This window comes from Triturus cristatus, chromosome 4_1 (assembly GCF_964204655.1).
Source record: "Triturus cristatus chromosome 4_1, aTriCri1.1, whole genome shotgun sequence".
NCBI classification, from domain to species: domain Eukaryota; kingdom Metazoa; phylum Chordata; class Amphibia; order Caudata; family Salamandridae; genus Triturus; species Triturus cristatus.
The window spans coordinates 767,006,030-767,018,142 of NC_140585.1; positions in this window are offsets into that span (position 1 = coordinate 767,006,030).

The window sequence follows — 12,113 nt, forward strand, 5'->3', positions numbered from 1 at the left end:
AATTGAGTTTGATTTCATCTAGAGCTATTTTGTTCCACTTTAAACGCCGCCCACAATTGGATAGAAGAACTTTAGGGGCAGGCTTATGAACTAATCCATTCATCTTACTTGGCCATAGATCATTAAGGATTAAAGACAGCGGGTTATGATCACTCTCAATAGTAGATAGGACCGACATATCCTGAACCGAGTTCCAAAGTGAAAAATCAAGAAGGATATAGTCGATCCATGAGGAGCAATTCACCCTGTTATAGGTGTCAGCACCCATTGGGTCTGAAGCAGTGCGACCATTTACAGCTCTCAATCCAAACTCCATAGTCAATGCATTTAGCTGTATCACCCTTTGGGACCACTTTTTAATTGGTTTAATAGTTAATGGTGGTATACCTCTTTTTAGATCATCTTCTACCAAGTCCAAAATGTCTTCGGTCGCGAGGGGCTCATATGAGCAATTAAAATCTCCCTCAACCAAGACCTGAGCCCCATCCCTGCAGGCTCTGAGCTCATTTTCGAGTAAGGTTACTGTAGGGGAGATGGAACCATTTTTTGAACCCCTGGCATAAACATTAATTATTTCCAGGGCTCCCCCCCTATTAGGACCTCTCAGTAAAATTCTCATTATATCAGGGCAATTAGTATTTTTTTGCGAGATATTACATCCAAGCGTGATGCTTACCCATATAAGGAGACCCCCGGAGGGACGGCCCTTCCCTATACTTGAAGGTATTGCGGGCAAAAAGAAGGTGACATACCCGACTTTATGAACGGGCTTCAGGCTCCAGGTCTCCTGGAAAATACAGATCTTATGATCTTCTACCAGTGAATTCCATTCTGGCAGGCCCAACTTCCTATTTATGCCGGCCAAGTTCCAACTAATAATTTTAAGTGGTTCCACAATAGGACGAATACAACTCAATGTTAGATTAGATTGATCTCTAGGGGGATTAGCCACTACATTGATTTGATTAGGAATGGTAGTATAATGGGAGGATGTTTCTAGATCCAGAGTGCTTCTTATATCCACTGAAGGAGGCGCCAAAAAGTAAGGATCAGTGGGGTTAATTTGAGAATACAGGGGGCAATAATGGGTACGTCAAAACCCTAGATTATGGTAAAAAAAAATCCCCCTTGTAGCCATAAGTAGAGGTAGCACAAGGGTGATACTCATTCATATGCCTACCCCAAAATCTATTGCTCTGAGCTAGCCATTGGTTTTGGGGAACTTGACAAGAATAAAAGAAATCTAAACCAACTACTCTAATTGTACTGCTAGGGGACTCATTTTGGTGGTTACAAATAAACTTCACGGCCTGTGCATCGCGAAAATTAACTATAATACAGTCACCAAGGGCCTCCTTGCGTCTATTGCCTATCCAGCCAACCCTTCTGACAAACAAAACCTTCCCATCTAGCTGTCTAGGAAGGGGACAGGTTTTATTCAAGTGATAGATGGTTTTATTTTTTAGTTCCGAGTAGGTTTCAGTCTTGCCAGATGGCAGCTGAGGTACTCCTACCAGTACTATCACATAGGGCATACTGGCTGAAGGTAGGTCAATATTGGGGGGACTAGACTGTTCATTGTCACCGCTGTTCACACCATTTGACAACTTTGCCCCCACTTCGGTTCCATTCTTATTAGTGGATTTATCACCAGAATTTTGCGGAGATGTGGCAAGACTGGCTCTCTCACTTCCCGCAATAGCTCCATTATTAGGGATGTTAAGGGTGGCCTTAGGTCGGGAAGCTTGATCGGCTCTTGGCATCTTACTAGTTTTTGTTACTAAACTTTTGCTCGTTTTGTTTCCCTTTTTTGAGCTTAATGCAGAAGAATTATCACTACCCACATTCCCAGGGGTGACATTATTATTTCCTAAAATAGCAACAGTATGCGTTGGCAATGGATCTTGCGGCTTCTGTTCCTTTGAAATAGAACTATTTTTTGTGTGCAATTTAATAAGAGATTTTAAGGAAAAAAAGTTGTCGAGGATATCTTGCTCAAGCCTATCCAACCTAGTTGATAAAGCTTTAAGCCTCTCATTGACCGGAAGTAGGAGAGACTTCATAGTTTGTTCCATACAGTCAATTAAAGGAATCTCTTGAGCACGGCTTAAAGAGTGTTTCCGGTTTGAGATGTCACTCTGGGGTAATATGGAACCAGTATTAGTAGTTTCATTATTGGATTGTACCGGGAGTCTTCCTGCCAATGCTTCAAGCCTATGTGAGGGTAAGTCTCCAAAAGTAGCACCACCAGTTTCCGATATTATAACAGAGGTGTCGGATAAATGACTAACATCAGAGTTTTCAAGAGTTATCTTGCGCTTCTTGGATTTTTGGCGCTTTTTGTTTTTTGCAATTCCTCTACCCCCACTAGATCTTAAGTCGAAGGAATTTACCCTATGAGGTAACTCAGATCTAAGCCTAGCAGACTGACCTCGGGTGATTACATGAGGCGGACTTATGCTTTGGGGATCTTCTGAAATCCCAGACGAATTGAGTGGCCTCGAACAATTAATAATTAATTGGGAACCATCTGGAGGAGATGCTGATATGATCGGCGACTGGGATAGCCTTGAATGGGATGGCAAAGGGGGAGGATTAGGGGACACATTATTATCCATAGAGGACACAACTATGGTGTCGGGAGCCTGACAAATCATTGGAAGCAATGCAAAGGAAGGTAATAGGGTGGAATCCTGAGAATTAGTAGTAAATAATGACAGATCGGGATTTGGGAGGGGAGGGAGACAACCCGTGGGCAATGACAAGCGACGTTCCGTACTTTCAATGGCATTTGCCACCACGCCAATCGTTCTTTGTAACATACGGTCTATCGCTGTTAAACTAGGAAGCTGTGGTGTAATAGCATTTTGGTTGTGAACAAGTGAGGTTTTATGGGTATTGCGCTTTCCCATTTTACGAGTTCTAATAGGAGGTACAAACCTAAAGCGTATTATACAGGGTTATAGACCAGCTAGGCAGCCATATAGGTATGCACAACAAGTGAACTACAATATATATTTTCCACTCCCCTATCACAATTTGCTATAACACAAATTACAGGTACTACACCAATAACCAGAGTTTACGAGCGATTTCAACAGACCTTTTGTACTGTACGTGCTCAAAAGAGTAGGGCTCAGAGGGATAGCCCAGCCCAGCCTCTTCCGGCCACTAGGCGCCACAAACGGTCCCGCCCTTGTCCCGGGCTTCTCCCGGCGCCGCCCGCGCGCGTCCCGCGACGCGGGGGCTCTGTTCGAATTTAAGCGCCTCCGTGCGCGGTGGTGGTGATGGGAGCGGACTTCCGCCGCTAAGGCTCCTGGGTAGTGTAGTCCTGCTCACAGCGGCCGCAAAGAACGTAACTGCGGCAGCGGCAGAAAACGTGGAGAGGTCTTGTGTGCACCAGGATCAGGTAGGGAAAAGAGCGCACTGTCCGTGTTATTCAGCCCGGTTGGTTCAACTCGCCCGCTCTGCCGGGGCTCTGTTCGAATTTAAGCGCCTCCGTGCGCGGTGGTGGTGATGGGAGCGGACTTCCGCCGCTAAGGCTCCTGGGTAGTGTAGTCCTGCTCACAGCGGCCGCAAAGAACGTGACTGCGGCAGCGGCAGGAAACGTGGAGAGGTCTTGTCTGCACCAGGATCAGGCAGGGAAAAGAGCGCACTGTCCGTGTTATTCAGCCCAGGTTGGTTCAACTCGCCCGCTCTGCCGGGGCTCTGTTCGAATTTAAGCGCCTCCGTGCGCGGTGGTGGTGATGGGAGCGGACTTCCGCCGCTAAGGCTCCTGGGTAGTGTAGTCCTGCTCACAGCGGCCGCAAAGAACGTGACTGCGGCAGCGGCAGGAAACGTGGAGAGGTCTTGTCTGCACCAGGATCAGGTAGGGAAAAGAGCGCACTGTCCGTGTTATTCAGCCCAGGTTGGTTCAACTCGCCCGCTCTGCCGGGGCTCTGTTCGAATTTAAGCGCCTCCGTGCGCGGTGGTGGTGATGGGAGCGGACTTCCGCCGCTAAGGCTCCTGGGTAGTGTAGTCCTGCTCACAGCGGCCGCAAAGAACGTGACTGCGGCAGCGGCAGGAAACGTGGAGAGGTCTTGTCTGCACCAGGATCAGGTAGGGAAAAGAGCGCACTGTCCGTGTTATTCAGCCCAGGTTGGTTCAACTCGCCCGCTCTGCCGGGGCTCTGTTCGAATTTAAGCGCCTCCGTGCGCGGTGGTGGTGATGGGAGCGGACTTCCGCCGCTAAGGCTCCTGGGTAGTGTAGTCCTGCTCACAGCGGCCGCAAAGAACGTGACTGCGGCAGCGGCAGGAAACGTGGAGAGGTCTTGTCTGCACCAGGATCAGGTAGGGAAAAGAGCGCACTGTCCGTGTTATTCAGCCCAGGTTGGTTCAACTAGAAGAAGTCACATGGTTATGAGAGAAACTGATGATAACTGATGGTAAGACAGGTGTCTCCAGGTTCTTATGAGAAAACAATTTAGCGGATACAGAGGCTTCTCTTCAGAATTACAAGATTTTAACTTTCTCGTTTACGACTGTCAAGGTGAAAATAAGGCTTCGGATCTTGCAGACGAATATGCCTGTACATCTTGGTGTGACGCAGAAGTAAAATATAAATGCAGTTTAAAACCAACTTGCAGACATAAAAGCGATAGTCTCAGAGGTGTAAAGCTATGTGTACATTTACAAAGATTCTACCTGGTTTACAAGACTCTACCTGCTCAGTGTGGGCCCAATTATAAGGTGATCAGAAGTAATAGACTCCATTTTTTTTTTAACTGGAGCCCAGAAAACCCTAAATGTTTCAAACCTGTCCCTGAATCACTTCCCACATTTTCAAATGAGCAATGAAGATGCATTGTTATTGTCCATGGCTCGAGAAGAAACAAGCCTTGCTTGTGTCTTTCTTCCCAAATGCCCACTGCTGTGGTTCCACAAGGTCCAATAGCTGCAGTGGCTGTTGCTACAAAAAGCTAACAGCACATTATGATGTGTATATCAGTAGGACCAAAATAAAGAGGCGTATAACACCTGTAAAATCGGAAAGAAATAACACCAATACGCATGACTAAGAATGAGCTATATTTAGAAAATGCCAACTATGATCAGAAGAGCCCTCTCTTAGAATCCTCCCAACAATTGCATTCCGGACTGAACTTTCCAAGACAGTACACTTCTCCCTTGTTTCCATTTTTTTACAGGAGCATTTCCAAAGAATAAGAGCACATTTTAAATGTGATCGTGCACAAAGTACATAAGAAGAACAGGATATAATACAAATGAATTCCATGCAAAACCAAACAATTCTGACCCTATGCTTATTCTTTCAAACAGACACATGTAAATACAAACACTACCGGCAGTATATATAGTTGTTTAAATAGACAGGAATATGCATCTTTCTTCCCCTTCTCCTGCTCCCACCATGCTCTTGCTGAGAGCCACTAACCAACATTTCCCACCCTGACAAATGTTCACACCTATCAGTTTTATCATCCTGCTCCAAATTCTGCACAGGGCATTTGGACACCCTACTAATACTGTTGTCATCTGTTTTAATTGCATTTTTGAACATTTTTACAATTGCTTTTGTAAATTTAGACCATAGAGTATGACCTAACAGAACCTACATTTTCACCCATTCTCATCCCTCCCGTTTCCTCGTATCAGTTGAAAACTTACTATCATACTGTTCCATTCTCCTCTCTTGACACACTCTTTCACTTTCCTTACCAATGCCATCCACCAAGTTTTCCACATGTGTTTTCTTTTTTTTTAGAATAATTCGAAGGGAACTCTTTTGTAGTGGCATGAGGACACATCCAAAATGCAAACAGGCATTTCTTAAGCTCCTCTTTCACAGCCATGCTATTGACCCGGGCAATCTGAATACCCTCTTTCACTGATACAGTGCACACTTTTTATGCAACACCCCATGTTTTAAAAAAGATTCTTCAATTTCACACAAGCTATATTGTATTCCATTGTCAGAAAGCAATGTTTTAGAATATCCCTCCATTTGAAACAGCATTTCCAAAAAATTAACATCGCCCTTTGAAAAAATATCTGGGTACATTTGACTTTGGGCCATTTTGAAAAAAGATCAGTCAATACCAAAAGATAAGGTGTTGCATGATCTCCCTTCATATACCAAGTAACGCAATTGTGATCTATTCCCATGGTGCTTCTTTGGGTTTTAAGTATGTTGTAGCTATCAGAGCACTCAATGCAATTGCATACCACTCTTTCTATCAAGACATACTCAACTAGGGCACCACGATCCTGATTAAACCACTCTGTGTTTTTCCCTATGCCCATGTGTTCCATATGTCCCAATTTCATAATTATGTTCCTCAAAGACAACAGAGGACCTAACTGAGTTCCTCTGAACAGAACAGAACAGAAGTATACCCTTTACAAGCAATTCCTCCTGGACATATCAAAATGGTCTCAGTCTTTTATCTTTTTCTTTCCAAGGCTGGTCCCATTGACCTCTTGATCTTGAGTACACATCTTTCAAAACTAGTGTCACCATTAATTTCCTTCATCCATTCTTCCTCCAAAATGACTCAACCAATTATCATACACTCATGGATTTTCATGAACTCATCTTGCTCATCTGTTTTTAGGTTGTCATGTTCGAATTTAATCAATCTCGACAAAAAATCTACAGCACTATGGCACTCCGCATGAATGTATTCAACCACAAAACAACTCTTGTAAATCAATCACCTACGTCGTATTCTTGAGAACAGCTAGACTAATTCCTCATTCATAACAAATTTAAAGTAGCTGCTTATGATCAATTTTGACAGTAAAACTTTCGCCCAATAAATAAATTCCAGAATTCTTTCTAAGCCCAATGTACAGCAAGAGCCTCGCATTTGATGACATATTAACACTTCTTAGGACCTAAACAAAGTCCGACCGGTGCATCACACGATAATTGTATATTAGATTAACCAGGAAGCATGTTTCAGTTTCCAAAGATGCATTTCAAATGTTCTCTTTATTCAAATAAGTTCAGATGTGGAATTTGTGTACAGCAGAAAACGCATTTCGTCCAGAACATTGGACTTCTTCAGGGCAAGCATTTAAAAATATAAATGATGATGATGCCACCAATTCACCCATCCAAATATGGGGGTTACTCATAAATCTAGTCACGTGTGAATAACCACAATTTATACAGCAGAGATTGCTCATTGCCAGATACATGGCTATCACCTCTGTTGTAAATATACTGGGTGTTGGACTTGGCACTTTTTGCAGGGTTATCCCCAAACCTTTTGCTTCTTCCTCCTAGTTTTTCCTGACCTGTTGTTGTTGGTTTTAGGACTCTGGGCACTTTACCACTGCTAATCGGTGCTAAAGTGCATATGCTCTCTGTGTAAATTGTTATTGTGATTGGTTATCCTTGATTGGCATATTTGATTTACCAGTAGGTCCCTAGTAAACTGCACTGAGTGTGCCAGGGCTGGTAAATAAAATGCTACTAGTGGGCTTGCAACACTGATTGTGCCACCCACATGAGTAGGCCTGAAAAGATGTCTCAGGCCTGCCACCGTGGTGCCTGCGTGCAGTTTATTAACTGCCATGTCGACTTGGCAAGTGTGTGGAAATTTAGCGTGCAAACTGAACATTATCTGCGCCATCTTGCCTCTCCCCAGCGCCACGCATAGCAAATGCACGGCCGCCATTTTAGGCACCCCACTCTCTCCCCCCGCTCACTCTCGATCGCCAGCGCTTCCCCCCGGCGCTGCGAGCATCCCCCGCGCGCCAGCCACCCCCGCTCTCTCATACAGGCCATAAACCCTCTCCTTCTGCGCGACCCTGCTACAGAACCACTTCCGACCGACAACCCATACATGGTCATGCCTCTCCTTTGATAACCCCCCTTCCCCTGCGCCCCATTGTCTGAACTGGTCCCAGGCCATCACCTAGCCCTGCGGATGCAGTTTATTGCCCCTACTGTAAGGGAAACACCCCACATCAAAGGGATTACAGTAGAATCAAAGCCCCTACCCCCTGAGACCCGGCCGGTTGCACACACCCCCGGGAATTAGCGGAATTCCCTGCTGCGCGATAGCCATCTCCCACTGCGGGTAGGGTGGGAACCTCTACTGTAACCATGTGTGGGATCGGATCTGAGCCGGGGCTTCAGGGGATATTTCCCCGCACATCAAGGGAATCTCAAGAATGTACTATGTATAATAAAGCAATAAACCAGTGTATAAGAGACCAGGTCTCAGAGATGCAGTTAGAGCACCTCGTGACGATACCTTGCTGTCTGATCTGATGTGTTCTGCTCCGACGGAATAAAACCTTGTTTCCTGCCTTCCAGTCTCCAGCGCCTGCCTCTTTTATTGGTAAATTATCGAGTGGTATGAGAGGCGATTACCGCCGGGCAAATACTTGAAAGGATACCGACTGAAACTGCCGCTACCATTTAACAATTTGCGTCACAAACGTGGGGCCCATCAGCGACACGTGGATCCAGTGGGAGAGGTCCCGACGACAGAGTGAACGACTGCAACGATCGGGAGAGCTCCTGCCCAATAGACCCTCGTCTGGCAGCCGATCATCCGAACTTCACTGGTTCCGAGCAGACCTCTCTCGAGTGATCTACGGTCCTGACTGGGAACCATCAGGAGTGCCGCGGCAAATACGGAGAGTAGAGGACGATCGGGCGCTGGAGGCGGAAGACGAGAAACTGTCCACGCGGTCCGGGTAAGGTCGTGATACACGACAAATTGAGAAATAATTGATTGATTGTTTAATGCTCTGGAAATACTAGTATTGCTCATTGATTGTGCTCATTGATTGTTCTCTTTGAGATATTCGCTGTCTACAAACGGGGAGGAGTAGAAATACTCTCTCTCTCTCCCTTTGCAGATAGTGAAGGGTAGGTAACGCAGACTTTTGTCCCCGTTGAAACCCGTCGTGCCTATCTTTATCTCCCCATTGATTGATTGTCCGAACATTGATTGTTTTGAAGAATAGTGCTTTTTGAGATATTCTCTGTTTGCAAATAACGTAGAATAGGAATATTCTGTCTAGTCTTTGCAAATAGTGAAGGGTAGGTAACGCAGACTTTTGTCCCCGTTGAAACCCGTCCTGCCTATCTTTATCTCCCCATTGATTGATTGATTGATTGTCCGAACACTAGTTGTTCGATATTGGTTCTTTGGAGGTATTCTCTGCTTACAAATAACGAAGAATAGAGATATTCTGTCTAGTCTTTGCAAGCAGTGAAAAGATAGGTAGTGCTGACTTTTGTCCCCGTTGAAACCCGTCATGCCTATCTTCTCCCCACTGATTGGTAGTTGGTTCTGCCCGGACCGCTTATTAGAGGTGAACCATCCGGCTCCACTGGAAGGCACCCCTAATAAGGACATGTTCACTAAATATGGACTAGTCGCCGTAGCCTATAGCAAGCTATGGCATAAATATACCAAGAAGGACCCCGAAAGTCAGTGGCCACTGATGGGATCCTTCGACGACCATAAGATAGAAGCGCTAGAAATAGCTCTGCGTAGCAATAAGACGACGCCTACTATGCTTGACAGTATCGGCATGTGGCGCAAAGAAGCAACGCAACGGAAAAAGAGGGAAGAAGTAAAAGCAGAAAAGGAATTACGAAAGGCAGCTCACCTTGCCGCTAGAAAGTTAGAAGAAGACATAAAAGAGAGAAGGGAAACTAAACTAAGACAGGAACCCGAAACCTCAGGCCAGTACGCTGTTAGGACCCCTTCTTTGCTCTACCCTGAGTTGTCCTCCAAGCAGCGAACGAATGACGAGTTACTGTTAGGTCCTCCGATCATTTACATGCCCCCTCCGTATGCACCCTCCCAATCAATAGTACAACACCCACAACCCCCGAACACGAGCGAAAGCAGTACAAGGGCCTCGGCCCTCACGGCCTCCGCGCCGGCTGAGCCTCTTGTGCCGAACCCAACGTCAACCACAACGCCAGTCGACCATGAGATTGGAAAGAGAGAGTCCACCAGAATGAATCGACTAACTAAGGATGAACGAGCAGGAATCGACAAGATAGTAGGGACGCTGGTGGAACGAAAAGAAAGTGAGGAGTATATAACAGACGTGTATAACTCGTATGCCGACAGCCGCAGACGACACTTCGTCGTACGGCTCTGTTATCACGCCCTGAATGCATATGAGGATAGGTACCACGATAAAGGTCCCGAAGGCTTAGCGGCCCTATATAGGAAGGTAGACATTGGGGAAGAAAGAGAGGGCGATGTAACGAACCTCTTCACCCGTACACTCGAGGTCTACCGACACCTTAAAGAACATGGACAGACCACCACAACAGAAACCCCCATAGCAACTAAGCCCCAGGGAGGAAGGGCCGATGCCATGATGCCCATTAAAGAAGCTGCCCCCTACTGGGTCCCCCCACGGTGTCAGGGAACACACGACGACATCAACCACCAAGATGCGAAGGGAAGGGTTGTATATAACTGGGTCTACCAGCCGTGGGACCGGCAAGATATTTTGACCTTTAGAAAGACTCTACCCGACTTGAGAAAGAACCCGACTGCCTTCTACACTGAATTGGGTACAGCCTTAGGCTCAACGATAATGACGTTAGCAGATATCGACTTGTTCTTTGGGCTATGCCTGCCGGCTGATGTGTGGAAACAAATCCGGAAAGTTGACCACGCTGAGCCGTTCGGATATACCTGGATACAACTCGATACCATAGATAAACAGCGAGAACCAGGACAGAAACCCCCGAAAGCCATCTTAGAGCTCCCAGACAAGATTGTACAAAAGCTGAAGACTCTAATCCCGGAAAGAAAGGTAGACTGGTCGATAGTGACGGCTTGCCGCCAGAAACCCCAGGAAGATGTGTCTGAATACTTCTCCCGATTCGAGACTGTGTTTTCCGATTACAGTGGCCAAGACATGACCACCGCAACCGGACACCACCTCTTTGTCCAGAATTATGTAAAGGGTCTGTCACAGGAAGTTTCCCAGAAGCTACAGACCAGCGAGAGTAGTTGGGCAGCCTCCAAACCCGCAGCGATTCTCCAGATGGCCCAATACTACGAAAATCAGAAAAACGAGAACGATAGGACATCAGAGAAGAAGAAAAAGGAACTGAAGGAGAGAATAATGATAGCACAGTTGCAAGGGGTGACCATAGGAAGGGAACCCCCGAAAGAGAATTACCAACCAACCGCCCCTAGAAAGCTACCCCCTAGAGACCATACACCTGCACCCTACAACGGACGGAGAGACTTAGATGGAAATCAATGTGCGTTCTGTAGAGGGTTCGGACACTGGAAATCCCAGTGCCCGGTCCTTCTGGAAATGAACAAGAATAGGGACCCCAGAGACACAGCATATGACCCCAGAAATAGAGGACAGGGACGAGGGCACACGAACAACACCATCAACGACAGGCCAGGCAGACCAAACACCTTTGATCGCCCCCGCCAAAACCAGTGTCAGCAGTCCGACTATGAGAGCACTCATGACTTCGCATAGGACCGCCAGGGGCAAGGGAGGGATCCAGTCGAACTCCGTGTTGACCAGCAAGGTCCTTACGTCACCGCTAAGGTCTTGGGCACAAAATCTCCATTCCTGGTAGATACTGGGGCGACACGTAGTGCGTTATCTAAACGACTGATTCCTAGGGCACCCTTGTCTGGCTCACACGTAACCTCAATAGGCTTTGACGGAACGCCCTCCACTAACCCCTTATCAACACCAATCTCCTTTGACTTAGAAGACAACACCACTGACACGACCTTTCTGCTCTCCTCCAACACCCCCGATGCTATTATGGGACTTGATTTGCTAAAGCATTTTCGAGCCACCATCAGATGCTCCCCAGACGGAGTTCGAGTCATCCTACACGATAACCCAGATCTGTCCAGACCCTGTCACACACGGCGTATGCTCTCTATAACCGATGCTGATATGTCCCTACTCGACACATTACCTTCACATCTATGGGGTAAAACCGACTCAGATGTAGGGCGCATGGTGATCGACCCGGTACACATAACCGTCCGACCGGACGCAGTGCTCCCAAAGCTTCCACAGTATCGGATATCACCCGAAGGCGAGAAGGCATTGGTGGAAATCATCGAGTCC